The sequence below is a fragment of the Nilaparvata lugens genome, chromosome 6 (assembly GCF_014356525.2).
Source record: "Nilaparvata lugens isolate BPH chromosome 6, ASM1435652v1, whole genome shotgun sequence".
NCBI lineage: Eukaryota > Metazoa > Arthropoda > Insecta > Hemiptera > Delphacidae > Nilaparvata > Nilaparvata lugens.
Window position 1 is genome coordinate 23,097,275 of NC_052509.1, and position 17,247 is coordinate 23,114,521.

The window sequence follows — 17,247 nt, forward strand, 5'->3', positions numbered from 1 at the left end:
CTACAGACCGAACAAGTTTTATATTGTAGAATTCGGAATTGACTTGAAATCCAAGTTTCAGTATTAAATATAATATATTTATAATTTTTAAAGCTCACAACTGTGAATGCTAGTAAACCTTGTGATAATTGTTTAGCTATTAAATAATTTATATATATTGGAATCATAGATATAGAATATTTTATATATATATTGTTTTATGGGAATATATTTTGTGTTTTATGTCAGCATACAAAATCATAGAAGTTTATTTTGTCCTAATTCATCTCGTGATATACAGTTTGGGCTGTCTCAGTACCAAGAAAAAATATTCGGCAGCATATAAAATTATTGAATCAATTAATATCGATCTTATTAAGAGCATTCAGTACTTATCATCCTTTGATGATAGTCATACTAGTCCGCCAGAAAAAATATATTGATAATTATATTAATAAGGTTCCAGCTATATCATATAAGGATCCAGAGAGCTTCAAGAACTGGCGTTGTAAGTTCTAAGGATTTTCAGAAGGATAAATTGGTGAATACCTGTATTCATGACAAGCGTTTCAAGGATCAACTAGAAAAAACCATAGTTGGTCTTTATTATTCTCTATTGTGTACATGGTTACTGATAATCAGTCATCAACTGTCCTTTTGATTTCCTTATTGGTATTTTTCAAGAACTTCATAGAAGCAGCGGTAAGAATTAATAATCACCAGTCATTGAACCTTATGGTGATTAATTATACTTGGAAAATTCATGTATCTACCACTGAGCTAGAGCTACGGTTTGAACCTAGCAATTTAGCGAGCCGGACAGCCTTAATTTTTTGTGAATTTATTTGCAAAATAGGGACTTTAGCAACCGCTCTTATAAACATCAAGAACACCATATCATCTATAAAGGATTTACAATTTACCACTTTACAAAATGGCACCACAAGCGTGAGGCATGATGGAAAGCTTACCTACTCAACCTTACTGTCAACGCTGAAGAGAATTATTAATAAAACTGAAAGCCGCAAGAAGTATAATCTGAAGTCGATTCAACAAGATATATCTTATGATCTATTGTAAGTTCCTGGCTAAAATTATTGAGTTGCTCTTCAAGTTGAAATTTTTCAAGCTGCATAAATACAGACAAACTGTATCACACGAGTTGGATAACATAATTCTCAATAATAGAGAAAAAATTGGATGGAAATTTCCATAAAATTTTATAGCAAAATTTTGATCTTGATCTTTGAATCTAAATATTGTATGCTGACCAGGGTTATAGGTTATTTGAAACATAAGAACACTATTATTATTAAGGAAGATAAGACCCTAACTAAAATTTTAAGAGCTATATTAATATAATTTCTCCATGTTGGTATTCATACCTGTATCACTAAGAAGGTCTTTGCATAATACATGTACATGACACTTGAAACTTTTAACACCACACAATTTCATCCAAAATAGGCACTATCAGTAAGTCCATTTTAATATTCCGGTAATTTGGTAGTACACTTTATTCTTTAGGCAATTTATTCGAAGTATTCCATAATATCGTCACCATGAACCAGTCGCCGACCAATGTGGTTAGCCAGCCATCATCCGCAGTCATCAACCTGGAAAAGTGCAACACCACATTAGACTCTCCAGTCGGTTATGCTACCAATCTCATGGCAAATGATTCTATAAACGAATTCAAACTCATGCTCAGTCAAATCTTAGCAGGACAAGCTGAAGAAGCGAAAACAACCCGAGAAGCTATACAGGAAAACAGCAAAACTGTCAAAGCTATACAGGAAGATATCACAATGGTCAGACGGGATGTCGAATCTATAGATGAAAAACTCTCTAGTTTCAAAGGGGAAGTGAGAAGTATGATAGACATTAAAATAGATACGTAATCTTCAGTCATCAAAGAGTTAGCAACCCGTATGGATGAAGTCACTTGTCAGGTAAATGAGCGGTTGGATGAGGTACCCAGGGAAGTTGGGAAAGAGGTGGGCATATTGGGTAAAGAGTTAGGTACCACTATCATGGGAACTATCATGGAAAAAGTGTTAGAAAATAAGGGTGAGATAGAGTCAAAAGTGGAGGAAAGTAATAACAAAATAGTAAAAATAGTCAAAGAACAGAGTAACGTGCAGACATGTATAGCAAATTTAACGGAGGAGGGGGCAAAATCAAGAGAGAGATACGGCAGGTTAGAGAATGCCATAGGGGGACAACAACTAAAGATAACCAAATTATACGATGAAGTGAATGAGGACAGGAAAGCTATGGACAATAAGTGGACTGCAAACGAGGAAAGAGTCTCCAGAATAGAGACATGTATGGAAAGTATCCCAGTTAGTCGAATGCATTATACACCAACTGAAGTAGTAAGCAGCACTCAACTTTTCCAAAACCTTGGAAAATTTTATAATTCCTACCGTTCAGGAACTGACACCCACATCTTGGTTAATGTGGCGTTTCCAATTGTCCAGTTTATTACTCGGCGAGCCGCTGATGTTCTTCCAGAGCCAGGTGCGAGATATTAATAGCCTGGAGGACTTCCTCTCCCAGTTCCTGCAACAATATTGGAGCAAACATAAACAGATGGACGCATTATCAGAAATTATTTTATGCACTTACGATAGCAGAAATGGACAATCCCACACTGAGTTTGTAACAGGTTTGATGAGTAGAAACTATCAGTTAGACGAATCCCTAACTGACTCATCACTGGTCCACATATTATTGAAAAAACTTCCTTTTCGTGTTCACATGACACTGGCGGTATCTCCTATTTCCAGTTGTAAAGAACTGATAGAACATTTACATTGTATCCAATCCGTTACTTCTGAATCAAGTCAGGTAAACGATCACACAGGAAATCCCAATCATTCTCTTCAGCATAATAACAATAACTTCCAAAGAAATTATAATGGTGAGAATCTAATGTCAAATGCCAGAGCAAACACTCGATATACGAAATACCCTGGATATAATAACAGAGGTCAATCATTTGAAAATAATTCCAGAAATAGATCCCAATATGACAATGGTAAACAACAAGATAGAGAAGCACATTATGACAGCAGACATCATTGGAATGGTAATAATAAACAGGATATAAATTTCACAAAACAGGATGATAATAATCCAAATCATCATAGAATAGACACATCATATACAGTGGCATGCACAATAAAGACAAACCAACAACAACCTACAGTTAACCAACAACCAGAACAAAGCCACCACCGCAACCACCCACCACCAAATAAAGAAGTCAAACATGCATCAAACTCAATCTGTAAAAAGCAACCCATATTAAGCCTACTATTTCTCCCCGAAGATCTACCACTAGTAACCAGCCCACCACCGAAAATAATTTACATCATTAACACCGAAATAATTAAGGAATCACCAATAATAACATCAGAAAATGATATACCGCCTCCATGCACTAAACTTGTGTACCAGCATGCAACACCCTCACAACCCACCCGGTTTAAGCAGTCACCGCCCGAACATCATCGGATCCACCAGCGGCACACTAGGTTCAAGGAGCAAACCACCACCAAGGCAAGTCCGGCAGGACGATGTCGGAGTGAAGCCTAGAACCCAACACCGGAAGGCCCACCGGAGGAAGCAACAAGGAAGGCCACAGAAGAGAGGTTACCGTCCTCATGCCAAATTCAAACACCGCAAAAGGGATATCAAGAAATCAGGCAACCATGGGAAGAAGGCAGCATGCAGGGAGGAGTACTGGCATCAGGAAGAGAGTCATGGGACCAACATGCACCTGAAGCACACACGGTTCAAGCAAGCAGCTTACCGTAGTGATGGCAGTTACAGGATAAACAAAAGGAACATGCTCAAAAACAAGGAAAAATTAATAATGGATACTGGCCTGGATGAAGATAAAGAAAGGAATTATTATAGGAAACTATTGGAAGATGAAATGTGTGCAATAAAATTGAAAGAAAGAATAAATTGTCTATTGGAGGAAAGAATATCTGGTTATTGTTTACTAAGAGGTTATGTTATGAGCTTAACAAGTATGTTGATCTATTTTGCTATGATTATTGGTATGACTATGATGTCAATCAAAGAATATGTGGAAAATATAATAATGGATGATAAAACGTGTGAAATAAAATTGAAAGGAATAGTGAATTGTTTATTAAAGATGGGAGTATATGATTGTTGTTTATTGAAAGGTTATGTTGTGAGAAATAACGTAAATACATTGATTTACTTTGTAATAATTATTAGTATGGCTGTGATAGCAATTAAAGAAAATATTATTAATGTAATAAGGAATGAGGGCATATCTTATATTGAGAAGGTTGATTCTAAAATTTACAAAACTAGTTCGAAACTCAGAAGAATTCAAAATACAGAAAGTGAAAATCCTAGGCTATCACAGATAAGAGAGTTGATGGAGAACCGGTCGTCAAAACTGCCAGATTATTCACAGAATCAAAATCCAATGCCTATAATCTCAAGCTATACTATCGAGACATTAAAAGATAAGGAAGTAAATAATAATATTATGATCGAGCTGTCGCTTGCCTCACCTTTCAAGGAATATGTACCAAACGAACACTAAACAACGCAATTATCCAGCAGACAAGTATCCACCTCGACCAGCGAAAGTAATGCCTGAAAACAAAGAAATAGAAAATTTAGAAGCCATCTATAACACCATCCTCACTCACAAACCAATAGAATAAATATTATCCAAATTAAAAGCCAGCTTACCATATGAATTAAAGACAACAAAATGGCGACAGTTGAGTAAACAGAAGCCAGTAAATAGTTTGTACACTGTTACGAATCACCAAGTAACCAATGCCTAATGAATCGACCAAAATGGCTTACCCCAAAAGTTTGAGTGTCATAGAATGTGAATTATATGTAAAGATATTGTAAAAAGTACTCTATTATTATTATTAATGTGTAAATCAAAGGGAGAAAATAAATAAAATGATCTGAAAATTATAAAACCGCATTGTTACCACCAAAGAATGTTAAGCCAAAATTTCATGTGATAATGACTAAGAAGTTCTTGTCAGAAAATTTACCAAAGATTAGCTATTAAAAATACTCATTGTGTAAACATAAAGCCCAAATTAATTAAGAGAGAGAAATCAAATGTACAAGCCACTGTTCCATATCAAGGGAAAAGAAATGTTATATTTTATAAGCCGGAGAATTATACTGTTGTTAGGTTGGCAATGTTTTTGCACCAACATTCAAATTTACTTCCAGCTGAGGGCAGAAGCGTTAATCGAAAAAGATGTTTATGTTGTGTATAGAGGAGGAGATGATTTGTATTTATGTATTGTATGTAGTAGGAGGTTAGCCGATGTAAGGCGTATATATTCAAATTGAATTCATTTGTTATTATATATATTGTTGAACTGTTACGAGACACGATTCCCATTAGATCTATTAACAGGCTTTGTAACATGTATGATTTCTGATCCAAAACCAACAGGATCATAAAACTATATTATACTCTTAAATATTGTCGTTTTATATCAGAAATCAGAGGGTGCATTATGTCACGTGGTATTTTAGTACCACAAAATATTTTTGAAATGAACTATTGAACTTTAATAGAATTATAAAATGGAAAAGAAAGATAACCTAGTCAAAGAACCACTCAAGTGAAATCGAATGTTGTTAGTGATAAAAGAGTAATCGTATTATCTAAAATGATAAGAAAAAACATGCATAATTGTGATACAACAATAATGAGGATCCATTGGCAGAATTAAAAATTATAAAGCAGCTTATTTTTTATTGGCAGATCATAAAAAATAAGAGTTTGCATGTACATTTGAGGTTAGAATTATTTGTTTACACTTTTAAATGAATCAATCGATCAAGAATAAATCGATAGTTATTTGAATCAATACCTAATGAATCAGCTGATTGTTCGATCAACCAGTACAAGTTGAATTATAAAGTTTACTCACAAAAGATGTATTATATATATTGAGGAAGATTTATGTAAATAAATAGGGACAACTATTATGGCTGCATAAATATTTATTACAATCTAAAAAAGTACAAAAATCAAGAGTATACAAAACTCGTATAAAAAATTAAATATATGTTACATGATAGCATCATATATCACGATTTATTTATCAGAATAGTTTAAGACAATCACTCCATATATTTATATAAAAACTTTTATTTATTTTTCTATTATAAAGTTGAAGAAACCCTGAATCTGAAGCAACCAATTGTATTGAGTTTGTTAAATTAAAAGCCAATCAGAAAGAAGCTTACAAAGCGTTCAAGGAAGAGATAAAAATTTTCTGAAAACCATCTTCTTTTGGCTTGTGATCTCGTTCTGAAAAGATGCACATGGAAATTAGGGTTCTTTCTTCCTTTAAATTTTAAAAATTATCAAGCCAATCCCTTTTTTAAATGTGAACTATTTGTAATTAATGTTTATTTATCTGTCAACTCAATTTGTATTCAATTCCCATAAATATATCTGTAATACGGAAAGAAAACTATAAGAAATCTGGACCACGCGAGAGCCCAGCAGAGACGAAAAGGACCTGCATAATTAATTATTGGAAATAATTAATTCATTCTACGAGACCGTCAAGAACATCATTAATGTGAAAAGTTAGATCAAACGAGCTCGTTTTATAAAGGCCTTTTTATTAGAGTTTGGGAATTAATCAAAGCGCTATATAAATAAAATCAGTCAAAAAAAAATTTGCAACGTGTTGAGTGCTATCCTATAGTCTATAAGAATGTTTATGAATTTATTTGATTTATGTAGGAAGCTTACTTCCATGCACGGCACGGACTCATTAAAAACCCTGAGATTTCAAATATAAATTTAATAATTATTATTTGCTAATTGATCAAAGCATGTCCTATTAAATCTACAGACCAAACAAGTTTTATATTGTAGAATTCGGAATTGACTTGAAATCCAAGTATCAGTATTAAATATAATATATTTATAATTTTTAAAGCTCACAACTGTGAATGCTAGTAAACCTTGTGATAATTGTTTAGCTGTTAAAGAATTTATATATATTGGAATTATAGATATAGAATATTTTATATATATATATTGTTTTATGGGAATATATTTTGTGTTTTATGTCAGCATACAAAATCATAGAAGTTTATTTTGTCCTAATTCATCTCGTGATATACAGTTTGGGCTGTCTCAGTACCAAGAAAAAATATTCGGCAGCATATAAAATTATTGAATCAATTAATATCGATCTTATTAAGAGCATTCAGTACTTATCATCCTTTGATGATAGTCATACTAGTCCGCCAGAAAAAATATATTGATAATTATATTAATAAGGTTCCAGCTATATCATATAAGGATCCAGAGAGCTTCAAGAACTGGCGTTGTAAGTTCTAAGGATTTTCAGAAGGATAAATTGGTGAATACCTGTATTCATGACAAGCGTTTCAAGGATCAACTAGAAAAAACCATAGTTGGTCTTTATTATTCTCTATTGTGTACATGGTTACTGATAATCAGTCATCAACTGTCCTTTTGATTTCCTTATTGGTATTCTTCAAGAACTTCATAGAAGCAGCGGTAAGAATTAATAATCACCAGTCATTGAACCTTATGGTGATTAATTATACTTGGAAAATTCATGTATCTACCACTGAGCTAGAGCTACGGTTTGAACCCAGCAATTTAGCGAGCCGGACAGCCTTAATTTTTTGTGAATTTATTCGCAAAATAGGGACTTTAGCAACCGCTCTTATAAACATCAAGAACACCATATCATCTATAAAGGATTTACAATTTACCACTTTACAGTATGTGATGAATTTTCGGTCAAGTTCATGAATAGCGCATTTATAATACTGTATTATGATTTTTGGCAACGCATGCTTATGGAATCTATATATATAAAAGCAAAATGGCACTCACTGACTGACTGACTGACTGACTCACTCACTCACTCACTCACTCACTCACGCACTCGCATACCGGACCAAAAACGTTCAAATTTGGTAGGTATGTTCAGTTGGCCCTTTAGAGGCGCACTAAGAAATCTTTTGGCAATATTTTAACTCTAAGGGTTGTTTTTAAGGGTTTAAAGTTCGTCTTTTAGCATGTATATTCTTCTTCTCCCAATCTCTTAATTTTATAATTGAAATTTCCATATCACAACTATGTTACTATAGAACTATAATCTAGATAGAGTACCTCTTCGAAACAGTTGATAACTGGCAACTAAATTAATAATTTTGTCAGGTTGGCATTAAGTTGAGTTGACTTTGTTAGGTTAGCACCAAGTTGAAGATTTAAATGCATTTATCGCGGAAAGATTGATTGGGCACTGCTACTTCAATCCTGGGAATATTATATTACTAGCCATCAGGCTCGCTTCGCTTGTCATATCCGTTTAGCCAGACGTTTAGTCTGGACCCCCGACTGGATTTTTCCAACATATGATAAGAATGCTCAAATGAAAAATGCAGGCGAGCGAAGCGAGCCTGCTGATCTCATTCTTGGACGATCCAGTCTAGGGGTCCAGGGGGCGGAGCCCCCTGGCTAGACGGATATGGCAAGCGAAGCGAGCCTGACGGCTAGTGAGGTATATGTTTAAGTGCTTAAAGTGCAATGCTTACCTGAAAGGAGTCTTGTCTTGAAAATCTAGTATAGCCTGTCACAGTTCGGGCAGTTTTAACCGACATATTTAAATTCCCGAGATTGGGTTCTTAAAGGAGAGGTAGTGCTTTGAAGTTATTATTCTGAAAAGTTCTTAGGTTTTTTTATAACGTCAGATGTGTGTCTCGTTCAAATCCTGGAACTGGACGGAGGACAGAATTCTCGAGATCCTACCTTGATTGTTGGTTGGTTTTACATTTTATTAGAGCGATAACAAACTTCAGCCAAGCAAGAAGTTTCATTATATATATATTTTTCTTTTTGAAATATCAATTGATCATTCAAATCACCGTATAATCCAAATATCGTAATATTTGTTTCTCAACCAAAAACTATTATCCTATCATATAAAGCGAGCAATTTCTGTATAATGGCTGAATTCCAACACCACATATCTCAAAAATAGCAATTTTTCAGGAGAGCAAAATAACATGATATTTTTTCAAATTCACTAGAACTAAAAAAAGAAGATAGCATCAAATTAGAAAACCAATTTGTTTGTTAAACTAAAACTTTATTTTAAATGTGTGCCGAGCACTATTTTTAATTCAGGCCTTTTCCCAAGTTATAATAATACATTTAATACGCAATAGACTAGAGCCATTATTGTAAGTGAGTTAGCGAAATAAATTATTTTCTCTCTCTATTATGAACGACCATGACTTCGAGTTTCCCATGATAGATATTTAAAAATTGTGGCTCCGAGTCGTCGAGGAATGTAGATTATAGAATTATCTCTAAAACTTAGCCTTCCTGTCGCGACATAGAGTGCGATAAGTTGGAAAACAGCAAGCATTGAAATTATAACAAACTACCGATTTTGCAGTTACTATTTGGTCCAAAGGCTCTAGAAGCCACGCGAGGATTGGTCAAATTAATTCCCTTCGCCCAATAGGAGACCTGTTTCTAAATACAGTAGTGGGGGGTTTCCCCAGCCGAGAGACCAGATTACGTTTCGGAGGACACTTTGCTAGGAGCACTACGAGAGTAAAGAAGTAGTCATTATGTTTCGCCCTTTTTGGGCAGGTTTACAAGTTTATATCATTAGTTAATGTAAGAGCTAGTTTTATTTTTATTAAAGTTTATATTTTCTAGTAGTGCCATGTCCTGAAAAGTTTAATTGTGTTTCTTCATCATGTACGAATAATTGTTTCTTCAAATAACAGCTAAGGTATGTAAAATAAGGTTAAAATATAATTTAGGGAATTTAATTGATTGAAACTCCCATAAGAGTATTGTATTAACAAAGCCTGTTATTTTTCAAGTTAATAATATTGATTGAGAATAATCCTTTTGATTTTATTAGTGATGGAAGATACTTATAAATTTTTTCTAAAGAAGTATAGAAAGTTTTCAGTTACGTTACATTTGAGTTATTGTTTCTGGAGATATATTATCGTAGAGTATTGCTGAAAGTCAGGAAGATAGCCTTTAAATTGGAATGACATTTTTAAGATTATGTTCATATTGAGTTTAACACTCAATTTTATATTTTTCTGACTGTGTTTTCTCATGGCGTTAAGGCTTCTAACTGAACGCTAATTTATTAAATTATAACAGAACTTTTGAATTATTTGTGAAGAAAAATTAATTCTGATACAAAGAATCAGTAGTTTAAAGATAAAAATCTATATAAAATGAGGATTCAAATAGAATGAGAGAATTCAATTAATTGTAATCAATAGATAACTCCCGTTTTAGCTTTTGATGAATTGTAGGGAGAGTTAGAAATTAATGCTGTAATACATTTATTTACAGCGGTTCATGTGTGTCCCCAAACCAACTCCATGTACTACCACCACTTTGGTTCTGCAATTTTATGTAACACCGCTTCAAGACACCCGTTGAGACGACAGGTCTAGGGACGTAGGAGGACGTCGCCGTCAAGCCAAATTCAACCGGTAAAAGTTCACCGCCAAAAACAAGGTACTGTAACCCCGACGATAAAGCAACGTACAGACCAACGAAAGTGCAGTGTAGTGAAACAAAGGTTCATTCGAGAATGTCAATCCAAAGTGGGGATTCAAAATTATTATGAAATGGGTTATATGGGTTACTATCGACGAAATTTGGGTTCAACGGGCTTTTCTTTCTTGAGTAATTTCATGTTGAAATTAATTTGTTATTTCATGACTGATATTGTTTGGTTTTGTGACGTATTGCTATCTAAATGAGGGATAGTAATGCGCCCCCAAATCAGATGAAGAATGTCAACACAGTAACATGAAATTGTTGTTTCTGTTGTTCGATTTTAGTTGCCAATGTTTATTGAAGTTGTTTGTATTTTTTTAATTATTCCAAAGTGTAGTGTTAGTTTATAGTAGAAACCTAGTAAATCAGGCATGGCAAGATTAATTGAAGTTTTCTTGACTCTAGCCCGTTCACCTGCATGAATTAGGTATAGACTCGGGTATTTTCTAGATGTGTCGGCCTATTTCTAAATTCTAAATTTTATTCAAAATTATCTTTTTTATCATCTTTTAAAAGGTCAGGCACAAATGAAATATTTTCCCTCTTTGAATTATTGACAATTTTTTGAGATACCTGATGTTAAGCTAAAGTTAGTTTGAGATAAGTGTTGATCGTATAGGTGCATGCAAATATACGTGCCGCAAACATGAGCAATTCACTTTTAAGCAGCTGACTATATCTGTATTTTTACAGAAACGGTATAAGATATAGATATAAAACCTTAAGGTGCGTACAGATTTACCGATGTATTAAGTCAATAAGACAATTTATTAATAAGATATTCTATTAAAACTACAGTTTGATTATTCAAGTATCGAAATATTTGTCTTTTAAAAAAGTTATTAGTTCGAAGTTATTTCTTGTAAGTCAGGGAGTCGTAGAAGTGGTGGTAATCCTCTGGAATTATGTATTCCATCTCTTGTAAATGTTTCCATTTGTTGTATGAAAGTGCAATCCTTTCTTTGAATAATGGTGATGACACCTGTTATTTTTTTATTTTGTTTGGTCTTCTAGGCTAATCCACAAAACTTCCACTAAAAGACAGTTTGAATTGAATTTGTCCTGGGAAGGTATTGGAAACTGCCAACATCAACAACACATGGGTCGCCCTTCTCTCTTCCTGGACGAACTAGTCATAGTAGTGAATATTCGAGAAATCCTTGAAAAATGCATGATTCAAGTATTCAGCTTCGTAAGGAAATGGAGTTTGCCGGGCCTCCTTTGTGTATTTGACATACTCAAATGGCATGTACACATCTTTTCCCCTGATTTGTTTTTCAACCCATGCATGCACTGAATCCCCCTCTATTTGGGTATGTCCCTTCACCTGATACTTTTGAGTCACCTTAACCTCTTTCTGGATAAGGATAATGGAGAAGAGCATTAGACACAAATTGGCTGTGATTTTGGTTGGTACAGTCATCTGTGTACACTACTATGGGGCGGCTTGGAGATAAACAGCGTTCTGTCAAATAATCTATCAAACAAGAGGCAAGTGTGTTGGCCGATAAATCCCCCTCTACCTCTGATAACACTTGCAGTGTCTATTGGTCAAGTTGTACACTGTGTAGTTGTGTGAGTTCAATTTCATTTTATAGTAAATAGCACTTGCTTTTGTCATTGGAGTTGATTAAACAGATTCCACGTCTGCTGTTAAGCAGATTATTACACCTTCAACTACCTTCAGCTTGTCGTTTTCTTTCTCAGACCGTGCCACATTTTTTCCATCAATATGGGCATCATACTCTTCCTTTGAAACATTGCCTGCTTTAGACGCATAGCATTGATCGCATTGATCTTTTTTTGGGAGTGAAAGTGGATAATGTTTACATTCAAATATTTGCATGAAGGTGAAGGTGGTGATGGATCCAATCACTTCATTATTCGTATTGCAGAAATCTTTGTATGATCTGTATAAATCGATTTTGTATCCCACAATGGCTCTAGATACATTTTACTGGAGGATGCTCTGCAGTAATGAGACGGCACTTAAGGGGTACTGTCAAACCATTCACAAATTATTTCCTTCTTTTGTTCCTTTTAACCTTTTTTTCACCAACATCTTGTTGTGTAGCACCATTATTCCTCTTTTCTCTGAATGCTGTCCTTCTTCATTGTCTGGAACATCGCCCATATTTGATATCCAATTTTGTTCTATCCATTCCTTTATACCTAGGGTATTCAAGTACATCAGCTTGCAAACAGGTTTCAAATCACCAGTAGTGGGACTCAGATAGTATTTGTTAAGAACCAGACCTCCTACTTGTTTTTTCTCCAACTACTGTCTTTTGTTGTGTATTGGTTTTTTCACATGGTCAGAAATATAAAATTTTTCTCCTTCCAAGATAGTTGCCAAAACCGTTTGAATATACTACACCTCATCTTTTCTGATATTTCGGTGTACTTCCGTTTTTTGTTTGCTTTAAAAACTGAAGAATTTCAGGCAGGTCCCATCTTTCTTTCGTCATGCTCAGTTTCACTCTGTTTGACAGTTATTTTACCATCAACTTCAACTCTCTCATATCCCAAATACTTTTTTCCTGTCATCCTTAATTCGTTATGAATATTAATATCCCATGAAGAATCATGTCTGGCCGCTTGTTCCGTTTTCTTTCTCAATTATTGTCATTATTGAGAGCTTCCACAGTACATAAATCATTTTGAGAGTTGTTGGCAAGTTCCGTGAGTGTGTTGTTTGCATTGAGATTGTTTCAATTTTGTCTTCTTGAATATTAGAAGGGTGATTTCCACTGCTAACATTGATAATATCATCTTCTGATAATGGGAAATCTGGATCATTGGGATCTTCATTGTCCCTTGCATCATCCATACTACTGAGAATGTTCGTAGCATCTTCATTTGTGTCATTGTCATGAGATCATTTCATATTAGTAGATTGATCAGCTTCCAGTAAATCTCTCCGATAGCTTGTCCCTGGCTGATTAGAATTTGTTTCATCAAGAGATATTATAACTTCTTCATGAAGGACATCATCGGTTGAAAATGATGATTGATAGCTTGTCCTTGGGTGATTAGAATTGGTTTCATCAAGAGATATTATAACTTTTCCATGCAGGACTTCATCGATTGAAGAACCATCTTAAAATATCACTTCTGGTTCCTTAATCAACAATCCAATGCGGTTTGTGGCTTTTTCAGATCCTGAAACAAACAACAATATTATTTAATGTGTTCTACTATTTTTAATTCTATTGATGTGAGTTGAGCTGTAGTGAATTTCACAAGATTGAGTGGATCATCCACTCGAAGTGATTTCAGTGTGAATAATTCACTAGTTGATCCACTGGAATTGACATCTCCTTGAACTCTTGAAAGCATGGAAAGGCTTCACAATATCAACATTAGAAACTAATATTGCGAATTAACGTTATATTATGAACACTCCATGCCTCCATTTTCTTCAAAGTGTGCTGTGTACTTTAGAAGTGAAAACCGTGATATAAATAAAATAATTGTTATTTCAAAGCAAGTTGAGGGTAGACTATAATTAATTATCCATTCATTGAAAATACAACGATTCAGATATTTATCATTTGGGAGTCTAGTCATTATTGTCATTATTGAGAGCTTCCACAATAGGCCTACATAAATCATTTTGAGAGTTGTTGGCAAGTTCCGTGAGTGTGTTGTTAGGTGAAGTAAAATCAAGCCATCCACTTGCTGACATTTGAGAATATTCTAATACAAGTATACTTACGAACTGTTCCTTCTTTTTCCAGCAGGGACATCATATCATCAATCAGATGCTGGCTTTATGATTCAGAGGCCCGGGTTGAAATCCCGGCCCGGGCAAGATATTTATCTCGGGCCACTCCCGTGCTTCGGATGGACTCGTTAAGCCGTCGGTACCGGCTGCCTAAAAAGCAGTCGATTGGTCATGTCAGAGGCCCTGAAATTGATCAGTTGCGACCTGAAAACTCTGACACCAGACCTGAGTCAGCCAGGTCACTCGATATTATTATATTATTATCATCAATAAAATCACTGTCATTACTGTCAAATTGGTCATCCATTCTGACAAGTTCCTGTAGGCTAACAACACGTATCTTAAAAGCATTTTTCTATGTAAGGAACAAATTTATAAGTTCAGCAAATTTTTCAAACAATCTATAATATTCTTCAAACATAGTAATCAATCAATTAAACAGTTCTATCAAACTCAATGTAATCATAATTACCTTGAAGTACTAGCCAGCCTGTCTACTCACATGTGTTTCCAATGCAAACAATCCGAGATACGTGTAGTTAGGTTTAGTGTCTACCAACTGCCAAGATCCGTGGAACAAATTTACGTCATTTTATCAATTTTCCCGGAATAATTTGAGTTACTTGTTGTTATTATTAGGTGAAGAATATGCCATACAGTTTATTATTCCACACTTAAGTGAAAACAAAAAATTTCGATATACGTGGTGTTAGAATTTAGCCAATTAGAAATATTATACTAGCCATCATGCTCGCTTCGCTCGCCGTACCCGTCTAGCCAGGGTACCCATGGACCCCCGACTGGATCGTCCAAAAATGAGATCGACGGGCTCGCTTCGCTCGCCTGCATTTTTTCATTTGGGCATGCTTCATTCCATCAGAAAGTCAAAGTACTTCCTCGCTCGATTCAATCACCAATATTAATTTCAATTGTCTAGTGCAGGGTGGAGAACTTAGTTAGGTGGACAAACGCAAATTTTGGGCGTTTCTTTGGCGTTATTTCAAATTCCTTCTAACACAACATTATAACACCCTAGCTCAGCTTCTGTACTAAATTTGAACAATATCTGTTTATCTGTTCTCGATTAATCTGAGAAAAAGGAAAGAAAAAAAAGCTGGAAAAACAATAATTTTGGGCGTATCTTTGACGTTATTGCGAATTCCTTCTAACACAACATTATTATACCCTAGCTGAGCTTCTGTACTGAATTTGAAATTTTCTGTTCATTTGCTCTCGATAAAGCTGAAAAAACGCTAAAAAAACGCTGGAAAATCGCAGATTTTGGGCGTATCTTTGGAAATTTTTCCAAATCCTTTCTTAGAGCGCCTCTAAATGGCCAACTGAACATACCTACCAAATTTGAACGTTTTTGGTCCGGTAGATTTCCAGTTCTGCGAGTGAGTGAGTGAGTGAGTCAGTCAGTGAGTGAGTGCCATTTCGCTTTTATATATAGACTAGCCGTCAGGCTCGCTTCGCTCGCCATATCCGTCTAGCCAGGGGGCTCCGCCCCCTGGGCCCCCGACTGGATCGTCCAAGAATGAGATCAGCAGGCTCGCTTCGCTCGCCTGCATTTTTTCATTTTTATCATATTATAATAGGACAATCCAGTCGGGGGTCCAGACTAAACGTCTGGCTAAACAGATATGGCGAGCGAAGCGAGCCTGACGGCTAGTAATATAATATTCCCAGGATTGAAGTAGCAGTGCCCAATAAATTTTTCCGCGATAAATTCATTTAAATCTTCAACTTGGTGCCAACCTAACAAAATCAACTCAACTTAATGCCAACCTGACAAAATTATTGATTTAGTTGCCAGTTAACAACTGTTTCGAAGAGGTACTCTATCTAGATTATAGTTCTATAGTAACATATGATATGGAAATTTCAATTCTAATTAAGAGATTGGGAGAAGAAGAATATACATGCTAAAAGACGAACTTTAAACCCTTAAAAACAACCCTTAGAGTTGAAATATTGCCGAAAGATTTCTTAGTGCGCCTCTAAAGGGCCAACTGAACATACCTACCAAATTTGAACATTTTTGGTCCGGTAGATTTTTAGTTATGCCAGTGAGTGAGTGAGTGAGTGAGTGAGTGAGTGAGTGCCATTTCGCTTTTATATATATAGATTGGTTATCCTATTATATCTTCTTCTTCTTCTTCTTACAAACAAGGATTAGGCTTTAACCTGTTCCCACTCAACGTTAGTAGACAGAAGGTTGATCACTCGCAGGTGTAAGATTCGAAGTGGTGGGGGGAATGCCAGCGTGACGTCACGTGTAGTAAAAAAGTGATAGAGTAACCACACTTAGCATACAGTTTATTCACTGTATCTTCAAATACATCGTCGTTTAACCCCCTCAAGATTGACCTAGAACTTAAAAATTCTCCATACTTATAGCGATTGAATCACTGATTCTAATGATGTTGTTAAATATTTCAAGTTCATTCAACTTGTATGAATGAGATTAAGTTGAACGTTTTTCAAGAATCTAAAAACGTGACACGAAAAAGTTAATAAGCTGAAAAAGCGTTAGTAGACAACGTTATACTATTATAATTTCAGATTAACCCATAAAAATCTTGATAAACCAATGCATTGCAATAAACCGATAAACCCAATAAATCCGCAGAATTTCATTCATATAAATGCACTGAACACATGCTGGTATCGAGCACTCATGTTCTACGAGAATCAAAATATCTCATCCCCGAAATTCACAAGCTGATGTATAGCCAAACTACAAAATATAAACACGACCTAGAAGATGAAGAAACCTTAAGGGTTTGAAAGGGAAGGTTAGGAGGTGGGGTTTTTGAATTTATATGGCAAAATACTTGTATTATTCAAATGTTTTGATAATTATTGTATTGAAACAGAAATCTTGCATGTC

At 34.9% G+C, this 17,247-nt stretch overlaps 1 long non-coding RNA gene across 1 annotated transcript; it reads right to left on the reverse strand.

The window, feature by feature from the left end:
- Nucleotides 1-1,316: 1,316 nt before the first annotated feature.
- LOC120351842 lies at nucleotides 1,317-4,648 on the reverse strand. The gene is made up of 3 exons (XR_005571572.1): nucleotides 4,545-4,648; nucleotides 2,409-2,544; nucleotides 1,317-1,595 (listed from the first exon to the last, which is right to left on the reverse strand). It is a non-coding gene; the product is annotated as an uncharacterized LOC120351842 (long non-coding RNA).
- Nucleotides 4,649-17,247: the final 12,599 nt, after the last annotated feature.